We start from the raw sequence: 20,363 nt of genomic DNA, 5'->3' as shown, positions 1-20,363 counted from the left end.
TTTTGTGGTTTGCAACAGCTTGTTTGCGAGCTGAATCTACTATCTTGAGTGCATAAATGATTGTTTTTAGACGTTTTGACCATAGGAGAGTGATCTTTCAGTTTTTAAGCTTTGGCCATCAAATCACCCACTTTTCAAAGTTATGGTCTAACTTACCAAAATATAGTTTTCCACCTACTCCTAAGTGTTGAAATGAATCTACGAACCAAAAACAATCAAACCGTTCAAAATTGAAAGTCAAATGGATGATGGAATAGTACTTTCAACACATCAATAAAAATGAAGAATGAAAATTCCTTCCATATCTCACTCACAACTCCCTATGCCTCTTAAGAGTAGATCTAGCAATTCCACGACTTCTAGCCTCCACTAGTACGCACTAAACCTTGTGTCTAGCTGCTTGACTACTAAGATGTAAACAAAATGGATATCAAAATCTAAAGACAAGAAAGCTACGACTATGACTAGGTCACTCACCACCTAAGGATCACTATCCTAAGTAAAATGACGCCAATGCTAGTGGGTCACTGTGATCGGAAATATATAGCATAGCTATGTGGCACTAACATAATGCCAATGCTTAGGGATATGACTCGGATGGAGCATGAAGACCCTTTGACAGTTTCAACCTCAAGAAGTGAACCTACAAAATTAATCTATCTATAGCACTAGCAAATATATCACTCTCTACTCAAGAAATCTGCATATTTCGTGTCTCACCACTCTTGATTATCGTGTCATTTTGACACTTAAACAAAGTCAAAATGCAAAAAAACTTTAGGAGGAGGTCCCCCAAAATTTTGTGGAAAAAGGGATAAACTAATTGAGCAAAAATTGACACCATTGGGTCAAGGGTGATTTGTAGTCATTGAACACACAAATTTGGAAAAACATTGACACTGGTAACACACTCAAAGTCAAGAAATTTGACAAAAGACACAAAAACTTTAGAATTTGACCAAAATTTGGGTCTTTTTAACTTTTAGAGATCCAAATCCAAAAAGGTGTGAGAATTAACCTCTACAGGGCATAAGCATTCTGACCAAGTTTTATTCCCAAATGCTATTAAACATGGATTGTGATCCATGTATATTTTGACCATTTAAGGCTAAAATTTGAGCAGTAGATAGCTGATAACATTTGGAACAACTTTTACAAAGAGGACCATAGCAAAAATTGCAACAGGCTTTACAAAATCATCAAAAGACTAGTAGCTAGTAAAAAAACATAGAGCAAACACAAAAAGTTTCTTTTGATTGACAAAATGTTTTTCAAGTCCAAAAATAAGTGGTGGAGTAGACTACTTAAACTACAAGTAATCATCAAGCCAAGTTTGGGGGTCCAAATCTGATGGAACATTGATTGCAATCCATATAACTTTTTTGATTGTTTAGATAGTGACCATACAGGCATGTAGCAGAGACTAAACCAAACAAACCTTTCAAAAACAATCTAGCCTAAAAACTTTATGAAGTGGATCAAAAGGGGACAAAAGCCCTTCAAGTTCAAAAACCACCATGCAAACCTAGCGTTTGACTCTTGGGTGACCTAAATCAATTCAAATTACATAAAAACCATATGGATGGGATCGGTGGACTAAGAGGGAGCTATGTACCAAGTTTCAATGAAATTTGACACAAAGGTACATGGATCATGATCCATGTTTCTTTGTCACAGATTGAGCCAAGACTGATATCATAGCTAGCACTAGTCCCTAGAAGAATAATGGTCTGTTCAAATTTGAATTTGATGTTGATTTGAGATTTTTGCAAGCAGAATAATAATTTCTACCAAAAGTACGATACTCCCTAGGTTCAAATTTTGACTAGCAAAGAAACTTTAAACTCCTAATCACCAAGTGATTTTTATACAGATTACAAGAGCTAGAGTGTGCAATGTTAGCGGGTCGCCGTGACAATCATTCATAGCATAGCTATCTGGCACTACCATAATGTCAATACTTAGGAAAGCTACTCATATGGACACAAGACTCTTTGAGGGTGTCAACCTCAAGAAGTAAACCTAAGGAATAATGATATCTCTAGCAATAAAAAATCTATTACTCTCAAATCTAGCAAACTACCTATGTCTTATGTCATTGCTCTTGATCATCACACCATTTTGGCACTCAAAAAATTCTAAATGCAATGAAACTTTAAGAGGAGGTCTAAGACACCTAGGGACACTATCTTACCGAGTCTAGTCACAATCTAACAAGGTACCAAAATCACAATCAAGGTCTTGAAAACTATAGTAGAACATACCAGAATGGTTTACCTATGGTATGGGAACACTCTCCTATGGTCAAAACGTCAAAATCCAACCATTAAAGCACCTAAAATAGTAAAATTAGCTCGCTAATGGGTGGACGCATGAATAGGTGGTACACTAGCTACCCATCTTTGGGGGTGGTAGCAAGGGGGTGGGCTGGTTGGTAGCTAGGTGAGTAAACATTGAGAATCTTTTATAATGTTTTATTTGAAAATTGTTCATCAAAAGGCTTGAGCAGTGAGCTGGATTTAAAAACTTTAAAAATTATCTTTTCAGTTTCAACTGGGTGTGTGAAAGTAGTGCGGGGGGGCCACCATACTCCACAATCATGACGCTTCCTGCTCGTCGACGGTTGCAGAGGGGAGGCAACTCAGGTGGCCAAGCAGCTCCTGTAGCTGAAGAAAAATCAGCCACAATTACTGGGAGGCGGAAGAGGGCCCGTCATTCATCTCCCTCGCCTGATCCACCCTCGGAATCCCTTGCTGGAAAGAGGAAGAAGAAGGTCTTGACTCCTTCACCAAAGCCCTGCACTCCTATAGCAAAGAAACATTAAAAAATGACAGATGTTTTAACCCCCAACACTGAGGTACTACTGCATCTTAGTGTTGCTGGCTGTCTCTGCACAATTTATGTTGTAACTTGTTTCCAAGGTCCATGTAAGCTCTCTTAAGCTTGCTTTGAAGCAAACCTAAGTTATAGGCTAGATGTTTGTAGATGCATTCAAGCTCCATAAGCTAATGTGCATGGATTCAAGCTTGCATTGAAAACCCTCGTAGAGGCATGCATGCATGCATTCAAGCTTGCATTGAAAACTTGTGTAGAGCCATGCATGCATGCATGCATTCAAGCAGATATATTTGTGCACATTGCATTTTTTACTGAACTTAAAATTGGTTGGCTGCACATGCATTCATGTCTTGTGCATAGTTGGGACCATACTCGTATGGATTGCAAATCATAGTGCTATGAAGAAGCATGAATCAGTGATACTCTATCAGTGTGGTAGCTACCACCTGCAACACTCATTTAATATAGGGAAAGTGTATTAGAGATCATCAAGATTGTAGCATTCAGCATTCTGCAAAAAACATAACAAGTTGGTAGCATTATGTTAGCCAGCTACCAATCAAAAAGTTCATTTAGCAAAGAAATACCAAGGTGGTAGTTACATGGTAGCTATCTGTCTGGGACAGAGGTAGTTGTACCACCTATTCATGCACATGCCCAGCCTGCTTCTGCTCCTGCTCAATGCAACAATTGATGTTTAATGTGAAAACTTCTGTAAAATTGTGATATTATAAATGCTCACCATGCATAAGTTATCTAAGTTTTTAGTAAATTTATGGCTGTGTATGTTTCAAGCTTAAGTGTTGAACCATACTCCAATCATACTTCCATACCTGTATGCGTTTTCCGTATGGAAACAACCATGGTCTTATGTTTTTCCCTATATTTTACAGGGCAAAGGCCATTGGTGCACTCTATATGTGCCATTTGAAAGGAAGACAATTTTTTGCATGACAAAGCCTCAAGCACATGAAGTATACGACCTCCCCAACTTTGGAGTGGATGCGCGACTGTTGACTGAGGTAGATTTCACCAACAAAGATTGGTTGAAATGCTTTAAGGAGGTGCCGAAGAGGGGCATCAAAGTAAAATGTAGGGATGTGAAGCCAGAGCTCTGGAATAGGTTTTATGTATTGTTCACATCAGTGTATCAAGAACCTCCTGGCAATTTTGGTATCGAGGTGACTAAAGGATTTGCTAGAGGCTTTCTATATGAGCAGTTGAAGGGACAGGTTGACTGGGCCTTGTTTTCAAAAATTATTGTCACAAATATGGATCCAGGCAAATTACATGCAAAGAATCAGCGATGGGCAGCTTTCCATTCCTCCTCTGCCCCTAACAGCTTGCAGCGAATGACGAGGACTCCAGATCATTTGGAGGCACCCCAGGAAACTCCAATTGATACAGTGGATGATGTGTAGAAAAAGAATTTATTTGGTCCACCTCTCTTACAGAGTTAGATACTGTTTACAACATGGTTGTAAGAAAGAATTCTTTTGCATTGTCAGAGTATAATGAAGCTTTTAAGAAGCTGGAATTGCTGCAGCCTGATGTGCACCGAAATGAAGGTGCAACCTGCTAGTGGAAAAGCTCAGAGGCCAGTTGAAAGATGTAGAGGCTGCATTACTAAAGGCAGAAGGTAGCATCGATGCTATGGATGCAATGAGGGTGGAGCAGCTTAAAAATACTGTCGACAGGTTGTCACTAACACTCCAAACATTACAAGTGGTAGTTGAGGAGAAGGCACCACTTGATGCTATGGATAGTGCTCTAAAGGAGAGAGATTTTACACAGGAAGTGGAGGAGTGTGCGCAGGCGCGGATGGATTTTGTGAAGACCATGCAGGTCAAAAGAAGTACAGTTTTGTTTTCTACACCTCCACCAAAAGTTCCACCTGTGGATGTGGGCACCTTGCCTTTGGACAAAGTTTGCAGTGCTTGTGGGTTGACGATGTACGATGATGATGCACTTGGCATGTTTTTGTTGCCCTGCAATCATGCCTTTCACATGTACTCTTTTGGCCATCTTGTTGCAAGCAAAGAAACATGCATGGAGATGGGATGCATGCAACCGATTTCGCATACCATGTGGTCTTTGGTAATCCTTGACTGTACGAATGCCAATTTCCAAGGAGTGCAATCAGACACCAAACCCTCATCATTGCCCTTAAGCATGGACCATGGTATACACCCTGCTGCATTTTGTAGCATTGAGCTTAAATTTATCTGTTTTTTGTGTTTCAGTTACCAAGGGAACCCTGCTAATTGTAGCTACTAATACAAGATTGGTAGCTACTAGTACAATACTGGTAGCTACCACTCTCATAGTGGCAGCTGTCATGCTAATCCTGGTACAACTAGCTACTAGTATGGCTGTGGCTACCATTCTTCCATGAGCTACTATTCTCCCATGGAAGTCTTTCTGGTGGCAAGGTAGCTACCATTCTTCCATTAGCTACTGTTTTACCATGGAACTCCTACTGGTGACAAGGAAGTTCTCACTGTCAACCCTGGTAGCTACCAGTATAATAGTGGTATCTACCATTCTGCCATGAGTTGCCATTCTGCCAAGGAAGCCCTGCAATTGACAAGGTGGCTACCAGGATTGCGTTGGTAGCTGCCATTCTGCCATGACCTACCATTTTGCCAAGGAAGTCCTGCAAGTGACAAGGTGGCTACCAGGATTGCATTGGTAGCTACCATTCTGCCATGAGCTGCCATTCTGCCAAGGAAGTCCTGCAAGTGACATGGTAGCTACCAGGATAACATTGGTAGCTATGATGAGAGCATCTGTATCTACCGTGATGTCATGGGGCAAGGTAGCTACTAGGATAGCATTTGGTAGTATTGGTAGCTTATTAGTGCTTGCCTCGTAGCTTCTATTGTCATGCTGACCCTGCATGTAACTTGAAAATTTGTTCTTAATTTTTGATTGTGAAGAACAGAATTCAAGGTGTTGGTACATGCTGAGAAGGAAGATGTTCTAGATAAAGGTTGTTGCCAGGCTTTTATTTTGTTAACCACCACTGTTAGATTGCTTACTACTAGGATAGCATTAGTGGACCCTATGCCATCTTGGTAGCTCTTAGTCAGCCAACTACCAGGATAGTGCTGGTAGCTATCAGTGCTTGCCTGGTAGCTTCCACTATCATGCCTGGTAGCTTCCACTGTCATGCTGTAGCTACATGTAACTTGAAACAACAAGTTCTTAATTACTTAAATACTTTTCATGACTGTACAGGCTGAGCAAGAGACTACAATTGAGAAGGAAGGTGTGTTAGAGAAATATAGTCTTGAGAATAGAGATCAAGTAGAAAATGCTCCTTCATCAATGAAGGACAATGAAGTGTCATCCAGAGACACCAGTCCCTCCATCCTACAGACCATACAAATCATGCAAAGGGAAAGAAAGAGAAAGATGACAGGTGTTACTTTTGGTTTTGTTTCTTCCTAAAGGTAGATAATATTGTTTAAGATTCATTCTTGTTGATTGTTTCTTCTCTCTTGCAGATGGAGCTGCCAAAAAGCCTACAAAGGATGATAGCCATAGAGCTTGGAGAAAATAGTAACATGGAATCTGGAAGAAAAGGTGCTACAACAACCAGAGTCAGAAAAACACTCCAAACATAGTATCGATATTTTTGCTTTGTAGCCTATCCCCATTTTTGTCTCTTTTCCTAAATCCTGTCGCCGTTTTTGGCTTTGTAACAATTCTCCATTTCCTATGAATTAAGAAAGCCAAAATCAATTTTTTTTTGTCCTGTCCATCATTGTTGTTTATCTCATTATTGTTTTTATGTTCAGATGCTGCCACTAGCAACATTGACAATCTTGATCACATAATAAGTATAATAGCACATTCTACTATGAAAGATCCTCCTGATGTAGATGGTTCATTTAGAGTTGAGGGCCAAGTCCCATGTGATAGAAGCATTGATGACCAAGAGGATAAAAACATGGAGTTTTTTGTCCTCAGTACAGGTGAGGACACAGAGATTATCATGAAAAATTATGAACCAGGAAGGGAAAATGGTGATGCATCTGTGGATGCAGGTGGTGATGCAAGTTGTGCAGTTGGTGCAGGTGATGACACGGAGATTAAAATTGATAAGTCTGAACCACCTCGGGAAGATGGTGACGCATCTGTGGATGCAGGTGGTGCACGCAGTGTAGGTGAAGACACAGACATTATCATTGAAAAGTCTGAATCACCTTGGGAAGATGGTGATGCATCTGTGGATGTAGGTGGTGAAGCAAGTTGTGCAGGTGGGGCAGTTGGTGCAGGTGAGGACACGGAGATTACCAATGAAAAGTCTGAACCACCTCAGGAAGATGGTGATGCATCTGTGGATGCAGGCGGTGATGCAGGTATTGAAGCTGGTGCAGTGGGTGCAGGTGGTACATAATATGTAAGGCACGATGATGGGAAGGTGTCTCGGCAAAGGGAGGATGGAGGAGGTGCAGGTGGTGTTGCAGATTATGTTAGGAATGATGATGGGACAGTGTCTCGTGCATGGGAGGATCCTGGGAACATATTGTTTGAGAGTAAGCCAGCTCTAATCCTTGATATTAATGGTGTCCTGCTGACTTCATTAGACAAGAGGTACCGTTCACGGAAGCCTGCCTACTGGAATGATCTAGAAATTGTATACATAGAAAGGGTGTTTGATGGGTATAAAAGGGATGCACCTGCATTCTTGGACTAGTGCCTTGTGCACTTTGATGTATTTGTGTGGACCTGCTGCATGAAGACTAAAGCAGAAAACCTGTTGAGTGCCTGCTTTCCTGATCAGTTTTACCAATTCAAGGAAATTCTTGCACAACAGGATTGTGTAAGAGATGCTAGATTCAAGATAACTGGTGGAAAGCCTATATTTTACAAGAAGCTAAGTGACTTCTGGGAGAAAAGAGGTCAGTACACTACTACGTCCACAATTCTAGTGGATGACACACAGTACAAGCAATTGTGGAATCCTCCAGGCACTTTCTGCATTGTGAAGAATATGGAAAATCAGAATCCCACTAAGATTCAAGGATATCTTACAACAACTGTAAGATCTTGGCTCACTGCTTGGCTTTGCTCGGAAGATCGCCTCAAGTATGACGAGGACTGTGCACTGCTGAGACCGATCGATAACCTGAGCATTAATATCTCAAAGCAGTGGCGTCTAGAGTATTACGGCTATATATATTATCGTGACATGTAACCATGATAAGCGATCTAAACAGTCAACCATTTACTGACTTATGGAGTATTTTGCTCACTTGTAATGATGACACAATGTAGTAAAGCAGCTTTTGTTAACTTGTACACTTGTTTACGTTTTTGCATTGTTCATCACTGCACCTCCACAATTGCAAAGTTACAAGTACTTAACACAGATTCCGATACTAGGAAATGTTAAGGGCAGCTACCAGTCTGCGTAGTAGCTACCCTTGCAGCTACTTAGCTACACTTGTTTAATTTTTCTAAGTCTGTTTTGGAGATTATTTATTTCTTATGGCTTAATGTAAACACGGGAGTACTGTGGGCACTTGGGTTGGTTCTAGTGGTCATGATCATTCATGCATCAGATGTATTCAACATTTACCAGAGTCACCTGTCCATTGTCTCTTAGGACTTGCACATGCATCCTCGAACGTTCGAAAAGTGCTACCATGTTTGCACGCCCTGTGCTTATTCTGAACGGCTCCTTATCGCCCACAACGTGATGACCCCCCCCCCCCCCCCCCCCCCCCTCTCCTCCCCACGATGTTCAGCTATAACGGTGCCGATGGTGAAGGCGGGAGAGAAGCAGGAGCTTGCAAAAGACTCCTAACACCTACTGCTGCGGGCCTGCAAAAGATGACCTTATCCTTTGTCAACACAACCGTTGAGCAACCGCTTGCTATGCCTATGCAAGATCCATCATTGGTTGGCTGTCCGGTCAGGGGCATCGAACCCTTGAATGGCCGGCTGCATGTGCGAGTCTCATCTGGAGTTGCCCTCATCTCCTTTTTTAGGGAAAGGATTTCGATAGAGTGTTCATGCTATCTACCTCAGGATATCACATAGGCATTTTAGACACAATTCAAGCAAATGAAAAATAGGGTGATGCTCAGCACAGAGATTACGGGGATTCCCCCAAAGAAAAAAAAAAGAAAAGATGCTGAAGGGCCATCAAAAGTAGCTTAGATTAGAACTAGGAATGCTATACATCAAAAGGAGTGCTATTGTAAATAGCCTCATATGTTTATGAGGAAAGTAAGAATTTTCTTGTACGTCCCACTTTCTGCATTGGGAACTTAATAGCTCGTACAAGATGGGACTGCAAGGTGGCTTCAGGCTCAGAATTTAATATCTTGAAATCATAGGGATTTTCTTTTGCTTGTTCGTACCAAACTCCTTTGACAACAAATAAGCCAGCATTGCAAACATTCCCCCACACATCTCTTAGAAAAGTTTGAGTTTGAGTCTTTTCTGTTGTACATTTCAAGACATAGAAATCCACAAGCTCCTTATTGTCATGAGGAGCTATAACAGCAAAATTGTCACCAACATGAAGTGCATCACTCAACGCATCATGGTGTCCTTCATATGAAAACTCTTCAATCTCATCATCATCTTCGACATCATCTGTAGGTTCAAGGGTAACATAATTCCATGCAGAAACGTGTGATTTGTTCGAACACCTCCTCTAGCTGCCTTGCAAACAAGCACTACAAAAGCATGAGAATTGCCGATACCTAAGAAGTTTTCCATTTGTTAAGGAGTAGCCGCTGACAAAATGTAATCCACGTGCATTAGGCACATATTTACAATCCCGACGTTGGCTTCTATCCACATCAGCTACTTTGACCTCCCAGAACAGTTGAGTAACTGGTCGTACCTGCAAAGAATACGTGGCTGTAGCACCATTGGACATGGTTTCTCTCAAAAATGGCACCACATCTGCTGCACATTGCAATTTCACACAGTTTGGCTTTAGCTGCTCCTGAGTGAGATGCCTCTTAATAACAGCACCTGCACCACATGTTCGCCCTTCCCATGACCTGAACCTAAAAAGTGATGTGTCATTTTTAAACTTGTCAGAGTTCCATATCGAGCAACAAAATAAAAAGGCCTCTTTTCTTTGAACTGCGAGGCTGTTCCATCTAACCAGACCCAATGTTCTTTGAGCGATATGCCTAGCTCTTTCAACCAACCATAATGGAGCATAAAGCAATGCTGGACAAAAAGAGTATCATGGCTTTTATCATCAGATATATAGAAATGATAGTATTTTTGGACACTACTTGCAATCCTCGCATATGTAATGTGAACGAAGATTGTCACCTGGTTAGAAAACCAATGCATTGATTGGATCTCGTTCTGTTCTTTGAAAGTGTAATTTTCAACAAAATCCACCACTGACACTACCACATCTTCAGGGAAGATACGTAGACAATCTTTAAACTGCTCGGCCTGCCATCTGTAAACAAAATTGTGCTTTATATACTTACTCAGATGATCCTTGAACAGTATGAAAAGCTTCCCACACTGCATCTCCTTGTGAGAAAGAACTTTTCTTTTCTTATTTTTCCCTGAATCTATTTCACCAACTTCAAGGTCTTCAAAAATCTTAACTGTTACCATGCGTGCACCATTTAACTCTTCAATTGGGAAAATTGGTAGCTTCTTTGAAGGCCCACATGAAGAGCATTCGCCAATCAAACACTCCAGTGCAAAAAAAATTTGACCCGCTAGCCTTCGAGCATAAAACTGACTCCCAAAGCTTTGTAAGGCTAGGGCACTGATTTTTCTGAGCACTACATTTCAAATCTGCACCACAAATATCACATTGACAACTACACTCTTTCCCATGCACACCATAAGAAATCTGCCTTATATGGTTTATAGCATCCCTCAAGAATGACATTTGAATATGAGTGATGCAACAACAGCTGTAGCGATCTCGAAGCTCGCGTACAAAATAAGGTTTCAACTTTTCAAATGTCCTGTGGTGAATTTGTACCTCTGGGTGACTCTATTTGAAGGCAAGAAAGAATTCTACCTGCATTAAATAATAATATTCAATACACTTATTGGAAAAATCGTAACTTATTGTTGACATGCAAAATTGAGATCAATCTGGTGGGAGCTAGTATAAGAATGGTAACTAATACTTTTGTGATCAGTGGAAGGAGAAAAGTTAAAAGAGCCTGAGTCTAAAAGTAGAAAGCACTCTAAGACCTGGTTGTTATCAGACTACCTAAGGGTAGCTGCCAGGTTAACAGTGGTAGCTACAAGGTTGACAGTGACAACTACCAGGTTGACAAAGATAGCTACCAATCCACCAGGATTTCCATGGCAAACTGGTAGCTTCCACCAAGATTGCCATGGCAGACTGGTAGCTTCCACCAGGATTGCGTGGCAGAGTGGAAGCTATTACTCTCAGAATGGTAACTAATATTTTGTGATGAGTGGAAGGAGAAAAGTTACAAGAGCCTGAGTCTAATATTAGGAAGCACTCTAAGACTTGTGGCTACCTTTACCATGAGTAGCACTGTAAGGCTGGTTGTTATCAGACTACCTAAGGATAGCTACCATGTTGACAATGATAGCTACCAATCCACCAGGATTGCCATGGAAAACTGGTAGCTTCCACCAAGATTGCCATGGCAGACTGTTAGGTTCCACTAGGATTGCATGGCAGACTAGAAGCTATTACGCTCAGAGTGATAGCTCCAGCTAGCACTAGGATACTGATAGCTACCAAGTTGACAATAATAGCTACCAGTACACCAATACTACAATGGAAATCTGGTAGAAAGCACTATCAGACTGGTGGCTACCTTATCATGACTATGAGACTCTAAACTACCATGTTGAACATGGTAGCCAACAAATTTACCAAGAACACCATGGCAGATTGGTAGAAACCCCTATCAGACTAGTAGCTACCTTTACCAAGGACAACATGGACGCTACCAAAGTCTGACAGTGGTAATTATAAGGATCACAGTGGTAGCTACCAGTCATGTATAGTAAGCTACCTATCTGGCAGTGGTAGTTACTAGGTCCAAAGAAATGTGCAACAATAAGCAAACTGTACAACATTCAACTGAAGTACAACCAAACCAGTGCCATAATTGTCAATGAAAATAATCTTGTAGCTACTCAAGAAGTCAAAACAAACCTGGGGTTGCTCAAGAAGATGCACTAGGTGTTTATCGAATACTTTGCGTGCAATACGATTTTGACACACATCCTTTAGTTGGGCGATACGGGAGTATTGTGAGTCTAGAATCTCACCACTATGGCCTTCACTTCCTCTATAATTACACTGTTTGTGTATGGTTGTCGCCCACACAAATGCTATGGCAGTTCTGTATGATTATGTTTCAATCGAGATCTAGATGCATAGAAGTTCCTTCGATGGATACCAAGAAGCCTTGATGCAGCTGCTTTATTTGGTTTTATGCTTGTGGAATTCATAACCATTATGATACTCGCCCGTTTAATAAACAACTCTACCGAGCTTTTCGGTCTCTTGATTACCTTGAGAGTGTTGTGCATTCCATTAATCAATACCATATGCTCATCATTGGAAACCTCACCTCCTGTAGATTGAATTTTCAAGTCTCTCAATGCTCGATGCTTGAGAAATCTCCTAATGATTTACTCCTTTGCCTTGTTGTCAAGACCCTCTGTGCACTGCTTGAAAAACTTGATCACCTGTGCAGTAATTTTGCGGTGCTGAAATTCATTAATATCAACCTGTTTAATTCTAGCTTCCCTTTCTTTGATTCTCTCGCGATATGCCCGCTTTTGGTTTGCTTCATAATCCTTGATTACACTCTGTTTGCATGAGCTGCACTTGACTGAGTCACAACAAAGGCATGTGCTACTTGTTAAACTCACAACATTCTCAACTGGAATGATTTCCACCATCTTGTGAGTCTTTGAGAGGTGGAAAGAGGATGCCAAAGTGGGTACCCTGTCCAAATCTAAGCCCTAAACAGCAGCTAGGGATTCACATGCAATGTGTATGTGTGTGTGTGTGTGTGTGTGTGTGTGTGTGTGTGTGTGTGAGAGAGAGAGAGAGAGAGAGAGAGAGAGAGAGAGAGAGAGAGAGAGAGAGAGAGAGAGAGAGAGAGAGAGAGAGAGAGAGAGAGAGAGAGAGAGCAATAATAATCGAGGAAGGAAAGCTACTTTGAGAGAGAGTGCGTGCTCAGCGATGGAGATGGGAACTGTAGAGAGAGAGAGAGAGAGAGAGAGAGAGAGAGAGAGAGAGAGAGAGAGAGAGAGAGAGAGAGAGAGAGAGAGAGAGAGAGAGAGAGAGAGTAACAAAAAGGCGTAACAACCTTCGATCGTGGTCTCTATCATGTTTTTCAAAATATCATTATTAAATTCACTCAAAAGTTTCCCTCCACCTTTAGATTTGGGAGGTAGTTATTACCAGCATGCTAGTGTGTCCGGGACACAGGTAGTAAGTTCACCTATTCATGCATCCACCCTAATGTGTATTTGCAAACCACAACAAAAAGAAAAATTATTACATTTAAATGAACAAGAAATAGACGAGGAACACAATGCAAGTGTTGAAATTGAAATCGGAATACTAGAGCTCAAGAAAAATGAGTTACAATGCGAGAGAGAGTAGACACTCTCAGTTGTATGCTTCAAAACTTCAAAATGAATTTGGATTACCAGAGCTCAATAAAAATGGATTAGAATGTGGGAGAGAGTAACCACTCTCAGTCGCATGCTTCAAAATTTCAAAACCTTGATAATGATTTCGTGTGCTTTCCCACTTAGAAAAAAGAGGCTTTATACCTAGGGATCCTCTTGGTGAGTGGCCAAGTTTACAAGGCTCAGACTCAAGATTAGACTTTACAACTCAGTTTCTACATAAGATGGTCTAGAGATCATTTGGCTAAAATTAGAGACTCATATAATTACAAGATTCTTTTGAAAAATAATGACTATCCATAGAAAATTTCTGGCATATGATGAAGGGGTCAACTAAGAAGGTGTCCATCTAGTCCATCTACGAACATTCCCCCCCCCTTCCTATTATTTGGATGCCCTCGTGCAAGCTTTATCTTTGTCTTGGGCTTTTTCTTTGGCAATAGCTGGTCCTTAGGTTGATATGCTGAAGTCTTTGGTAGTCAAAGGTCCTCTTTTCTAGTGTTTATTTGAGGCGTTTGAATTTCTTTGCTCAAGCCTCTATCTCTATTTGCATTGCCATACTTGAATGGATTGTTCATTATTATGCTCTTATAGGCAATGTGTCAGGCAGGCAGATCTTTTGTCATGGGGTTGAAGATGGTAGAATTCGTCTCAAAGAAACCTATCATAAATGCCTCTTCAAAGATTTGCAGATATTGTGAGGATAGAAACATGACGCTGGTAGACAACCCCATGATAGCATTGCAACTGGGAATTTCTATGTCCATATTCTAGCACAGGGCCTTTGTTCCCTTGAGAAACACCTGCCACGTATGCTCTGTTGCCTCAATGTCCTTGAATTTTGTGATGCATGTGATAATCATTGTTGACCGCTGTGTCAACAATGCAACATAACTCAATTTCCGTACCAAAGTCTTATTTTGATAGTTATGAGATGCTGTGGATTATGGTTAGAAACATCATTTTTAATAAGTAGCTAATCTAGTTACAAATGCTTGGGTGCAATGGCACTTCTAGATAGTACATACAAAGCCATTTAACCCCTTGAAATATATTTTAGGTTTAACCTATGGTAGCCTTACTATATAAGGTACCTAGGTCATTTTGTAAAGAGAACACTTATCATAATCAAGTTTTAAGCTCTCGTTGACTGTGTGTGAGAGAGGAAGAGAGAGAGCATGAGATTCATCTTGGTGCTACTCCCCTCTTGTTCATCACATTGGAGATTCAACTACACCATCACACTAGCCTCGACAAGAGCTACACGACAATAGCAAGCATTCCTTGCAGAACAAAGCTAATGTGTTAATGCATCTATGAGCTAGTTGTGGCCATAAGTGTATCTAACGATGTCTACTTTCTCCTTGCAAGTAGTCATTAGAATTGTGGTGACATAAGCTACTCATAGGTACTCATAGATTTTAATTTCAGGCACTTCCAAAATCCAGCTCTGTCTTCATACGTGTTTTTTGCAAATGGGTCTAGAGTGAGGGTTTTGAGTGTAGACGCTTTGAGACAGGTATATCCTAGTGTGGAGATGGTGTTTCCTAGATTTCGTATAATTTTGGTATGTTTAGTCTCCTTCCATTTGTGTGTATGTGGGTTGGTGGTGTAGTTGAGAGCAGTGAGATTCTTGTCTGTGGTTTAGTTGACCTTCTAGAGTGTTGTATGCATGGGATTGTCTCAACCTGACAAGCTAAAGAGATTGCCTCCGTGTGTCTATCTTGTCATCTGTGTCTTTGATTTGACATTATGTTGATCTAGGTTGTGTTGCATGCACTTTATAGGTGTTGTGATACGCTCTCACAACATTGGCGCTGATGGCCGTTTTTTGAAACCGCGACCTCGAGAACCATACCCCAAGAAGGGGAGAGCATATTACCAAAGGAAAATAAAAAAGAGGGAAAGTTCTTTACCATTCACCACCCTTTAGGCTTAACCACTAGCGGGGCACCACCAATTTGGCCACACCTCTCCATTATTGCCAGAAGATAAAGCCTCTCTCTCTCCTACTGCTCGGCTCCGCCATATCTCTCTCTCTCTCTCTCACTTACTTTGCCACTGCATCACCTGGCCCAGTGGGCGCATGAGACAAGATGCCAATGTCACACCCCTTTGGAGGGCCGCCACGCATTTTTTATATTCTCTCTCTCTCTCTCTCTCTCTCTCTATCTTTGCTCGTCCATATCCCAACCCAGGGTGGACCGCCATACTATACCCCCATCTCCCCTCTCGTCCACACCCCCTTAGGCCTCACACTCCTCCCTATACCCCCCCCCCCGTTTTCTTCCCAACTCTAGCAGACCACCGGCCTATAACCCTCCCTTATCTTCCCCTCCCATTATCTCTCTCTCTCTCTCTCTCTCTCTCTCTCTCTCTCTTGGGAGAGTGGTCCTGTAGACAAAAGGAGAGAATCTCTCTCCCTCTCTCTCTCTCTCTCTCTCTCTCTCTCTCTCTCTCTCTCTCTCTCTCTCTCTCTCAATTCACTCCCCTCCACATAACAACTCTTTCCCTATCCTATTCCCCCCCCTCTCACTAACACTCTCTCTCACTCTCTTCCATGGTGGGAACCCGCCATACAGCTACTCTCTCTCTCTCTCTCTCTCTCTCTCTCTCTCTCTCTCTCTCTCTCTCTCTCTCTCTCTCTCTCTCTCTCTCTCTCTCTCTCTCTCTCTCTCTCTCTCTCTCTCTCTCTCTCTCTCTCTCTCTCTCTCTCTCTCTCAAACCATAGTCCCGCAGTCCCGCCCCCCTTTCCCCCTCCGTTGAACATATCCCCGCCCCTCTCTTCTCGGTCTCTATCGAACGGAGCTCCCTCATCCCGCCTTGTGTGGGCTCTCCCGCCTGTGTCGAGCTAGCCCCTACGGGCACAATAGAACCGCACACACCCAATCTCAACCACACCCCACACACACACACCACCCTTCCCTTCCCCCCCCCCCCCGACGCATGCTGGCCCGCTTCCTCTCACCCCCTTCTCTGTTGTGCTCGCCGTGAGCAGCCCATGTGGGCACATGTTAATATACACACACACACACACACATGCACACACACACTTCACCCCCCCATTGCACACACACACACACACACACACACACACACACACACACACACACACACCCCTCAACACAATCTCCCTCTCTCACTCACTCTCTACATCGCGTTCCTTGCAGCAGTAAACCACCAAAAATAAATTATATATATATACACATAATATATCCCCTCCCCCGTTCCCACGCACATTGACCGACACACATATATACACACACGCTCACGCTCACGCACCCATACATACACATGCACGCATATACGCACGCATCAGTAAACTACAAAAAAAAAAAACAAAGGACTCAACGACATTGATGCCATCGACAAGAAGGGTGACGACCTAAATCTTGCAACACCAACACCAAAACAAGCAAAGGCGCCAAAGGCATGCCCCAACCGACCCCGAAAGTGATGCACCCGCTACACCGACGCACCAGCAAGGCTGCCATACACCGCCATCGTGTCCACGACGCCCTCTTTAGTAAAACCATAGGTTATTATCATTTTTCCCCAGTTTCAAACCAAGCCTTGTAAAAATCCCAAACTTGTAAATTTTCATCTCTCTAGGTGATGGTCACAAAGGCCTACCTAGAGGTTTTCCTTATAATATTTCCTAAGACAAAGCAAGGGTCAACCACCCAAGGTCCACCGCCTTGCTTTGTTTCCCCTAATTAGATTACCCTAATCAAGCCAGATTACCCTAATCTAGAGCAGCCAGCACCTATAAAAAGGAACTGAGAGGTCACTATCGGGGGGGGGGGGGGGGCAAGTTCATCAGAGGTCAACACTTGGTAGTATTGTGGTGGGAGGATTGGCAACATTTGCATCACAAGAGACGGGACTTAGCGTAGTGAGTTCCTTTGGGAATTGTACTATGTGAAGGAAGCTATGTCCACATCTCGACTCCAACGGTCGATGCACACATACTCATGTTAGCAATTTTCATGTCAATGAGTCATCTCTAGAGAACGCACCAAGTAGGTTCATATCTCTCCCTCTATCTCTCTATCACCATGATATGCCACCTCGCCAAAAATAAGGTTGCTGTAAATATGGCAAGAGAATAATTCTCCCTCACACCCCCGAGGGTTTTCATCACTTGTCTATTCTCTCTGTGTGTGTGTGTGTGTGTGTGTGTGTGTGTGTGTGTGTGTGTGTGTGTGTGTGTGTAGAGTCCATGATATTTCAAATCACTGTTTTCCGCGTCCTAGCTCCTCAAAGCTAGGTGGTACCCCCTGTTCGCTTAACTGTGACCGGCTTGCGGCGTGCACTCGGCACCGGGCGTTTTAGAGGCCGCCGGGATTCGTGTCGCACTTTAATGTGCTCGTCATTCGGTACCCCACTCAGGAGGGCTTCTCAAAAACCTTTAGTTTACAATGCTGAAAGCAATGCACCTCATCAATCATGGACGAATGGCTGAAGGAATTCTCTAACTGGAGGACGGAAGAGGAGGAGACTAAAGAGGCACTACCCGCCTTCATTGAAGTACTACTGCCAAGCTGGAGTGTGGTCAGTATTCAAGAGGTAAGCTCCCCATCTCGTGTTGCTCATTCTAACCGTAAGTTGAGAGCATCAGGTGGGAAGGCTATGAACAGCCATCGCTGCTGTCAACCAATGCATTCTGTCAATGAGTGCCGACAGAGGAAGTGAAGAAAGAATGATGAGTTTTACTTTTGAAAACTGCGGCACTCTCACGACAGTCAGATTTTATGTAGCACCAAGTGTTTTCTCTCTAATGCTTCAAGAGGAGTCGTCAACTACATCAACCACAAAGTCTAAGTCTGGAAGCCTAAAACATTTGGTGGACGCAAGTGGGCCTACACTCTCTCTAGGCCTGGAGAGTTCAAATGAAGTTTGACCACCCAAGCGCCGTCGCCGCATGCAGAATGGAAAGCCAAATGAGGTAGACTCTTCTCGCCCAGTCTGTTTTGAACCTAATTTTGAGGATTGTGCGGACTTCTACAAGAGGTAGGAGCATGTGGTGAAGGTGTCACCTTGTCAACACTTGAGGTACACAACCCTAGTGGTCAAGATCCTTGCCCTACACCCGACATGGATAATAACAATAGGCCAGAAGTATTTCCTTTCCGTTTCTTGCAACACATGCATGTAAACGTGTATATTGATAGGAAGATATTCTACCAGCAAAAGATTGTTTTCTTATTCGGAGCCAAGATGCTTGATGAAATCCTGAGATATCCACATCCCATCATCTTGCCCCTTATGGATTACTACCACTCTTTTGATGTAAGCATCTTTATTCTGTTCTAGCTTTGCAATCCATTCTTTATCCTGTTTTAATCTATCCACCCAGCCCTGTAAAAAGCCGCTACTATCATTAATCTTATTAAAAAAAAGGGGTTTGTAGTTTCCTGAGTCACTACCATGGCAAGTGTTTCTTTCCCCACGTTCAGTGGAAAGAAGGGAGAAGATGTCACCACCGAATTTTTGGATGATTTGGACATCGCTTGTGTGGTTCCAACAAGGATGACGACGCCTCACGTATTCGAATTTTTCCTCTACTAATGAAAGTAGAGGCCAAGTCTTGGTACAATGCTTTGCCCCAAGCTACCAAAACTGCATGGGATGTGTTACGTGCTGCCTTTGTGAAGAGGTTTGGTGGAGGCACAGCCTCGAAGAAGCTATGGCAGCTACTACTGACGAAATTAAAGCAGAGAGTTCTGCTAGAGTATGCCACCTACGAGTCCAAATTTGTGGATTTGTGGGAGAGATGGGTTGCCTCACTGGAGGAAGGTGAAGGAGCGCCTAATTTCCTAAAGAAGGACCGTTTCATTGCTGGCCTGTGGTCGCCGCTTGAGGAGAAGGTGAAGGGAAGGTTTCCTGCAACTACAAGAGGCTATTCATATTAGCGATGCTCACACAGCGACGCTCAAAAAAAAAATTTCCCGGCGTCACTATGAGCGTCGCAAATTTACAAGTAAATTTGCGACGCTCATAGCGACGCCGGTTGGGCTAAAAAAAATAACAGAGAGCGCCCAAAAACTCAGATCTCAGATCTGAGTTTTTCGGCGCCCTCAAGCAAGGAGCAGGTAACGCTCTCCCTCTCTCTCTCTCTCTCTTTCTTCTCCACACACACACACACACACACACACACACACACACACACACACACACACACATACACACACACACGAGGAGAGGAGGGAGAGTCAGGTATGCTCCTTCCCTCTCCTCACTCTCATGTTCCCTTCCCCTCTTTCTCTCTCCCTCTCTCTCTCTCTCTCTCACACACACACACACGCACACACACACACACACACACATACATAAACAAAGAATGCACACACACATTGAGAGAGGAAAAGAGAGAGAGAGCATGCATAAATAAACAACGCACACATTGAGAGAGGAAAAGAGAGAGAGAACATGCATAAACAAAAAACGCACACATTGAGAGAGGAAAAGAGAGAGAAAACATGCATAAACAAAAAAACGCACACACATTGAGAGAGAAAGAGAGAGAAACTAATTAAAATTAAAAGACCTAAAGATCTAGCCGATGAGGAGTTGAATTCAAGACCTATGATCCCAGAGGGAAATGGCATAACCAATCTATCATACTTGGCATGGGTGATAGAAAGGTTATACCATTTATCTCTTTTTATTGGCACACACATCCACACACGCGCACACACACAAGAAGAAGAGAGTTATAACGTCGTAGGAAACTATCATAAAAGACATTAAAGATTAGGTTAGATGTAGATTTACGTTAAATTAGATTTAGGTTTATTTAAGTTAAATTAGATTAGATTTAGGTTTATTTTTAGTTAGATTTACGTTTATTTAAGCTAGATTTAGATTTA

At 42.4% G+C, this 20,363-nt stretch overlaps 2 pseudogenes; both read left to right on the top strand.

Annotated features, from left to right (window-relative positions):
• The first annotated feature begins 3,788 nt into the window (after positions 1-3,788).
• LOC147420000 (uncharacterized) lies at positions 3,789-4,574 on the top strand (annotated as a pseudogene).
• Positions 4,575-6,703: 2,129 nt separating this feature from the next.
• LOC147419999 (uncharacterized) lies at positions 6,704-8,044 on the top strand (annotated as a pseudogene).
• Positions 8,045-20,363: the final 12,319 nt, after the last annotated feature.

This window comes from Adiantum capillus-veneris, chromosome 28, assembly GCF_014529385.1.
Source record: "Adiantum capillus-veneris isolate H3 chromosome 28, ASM1452938v2, whole genome shotgun sequence".
NCBI classification, from domain to species: domain Eukaryota; kingdom Viridiplantae; phylum Streptophyta; class Polypodiopsida; order Polypodiales; family Pteridaceae; genus Adiantum; species Adiantum capillus-veneris.
The sequence above is the reverse complement of the archived record's forward strand: the minus strand, read 5'-3'. Positions and strand labels throughout refer to the sequence as shown.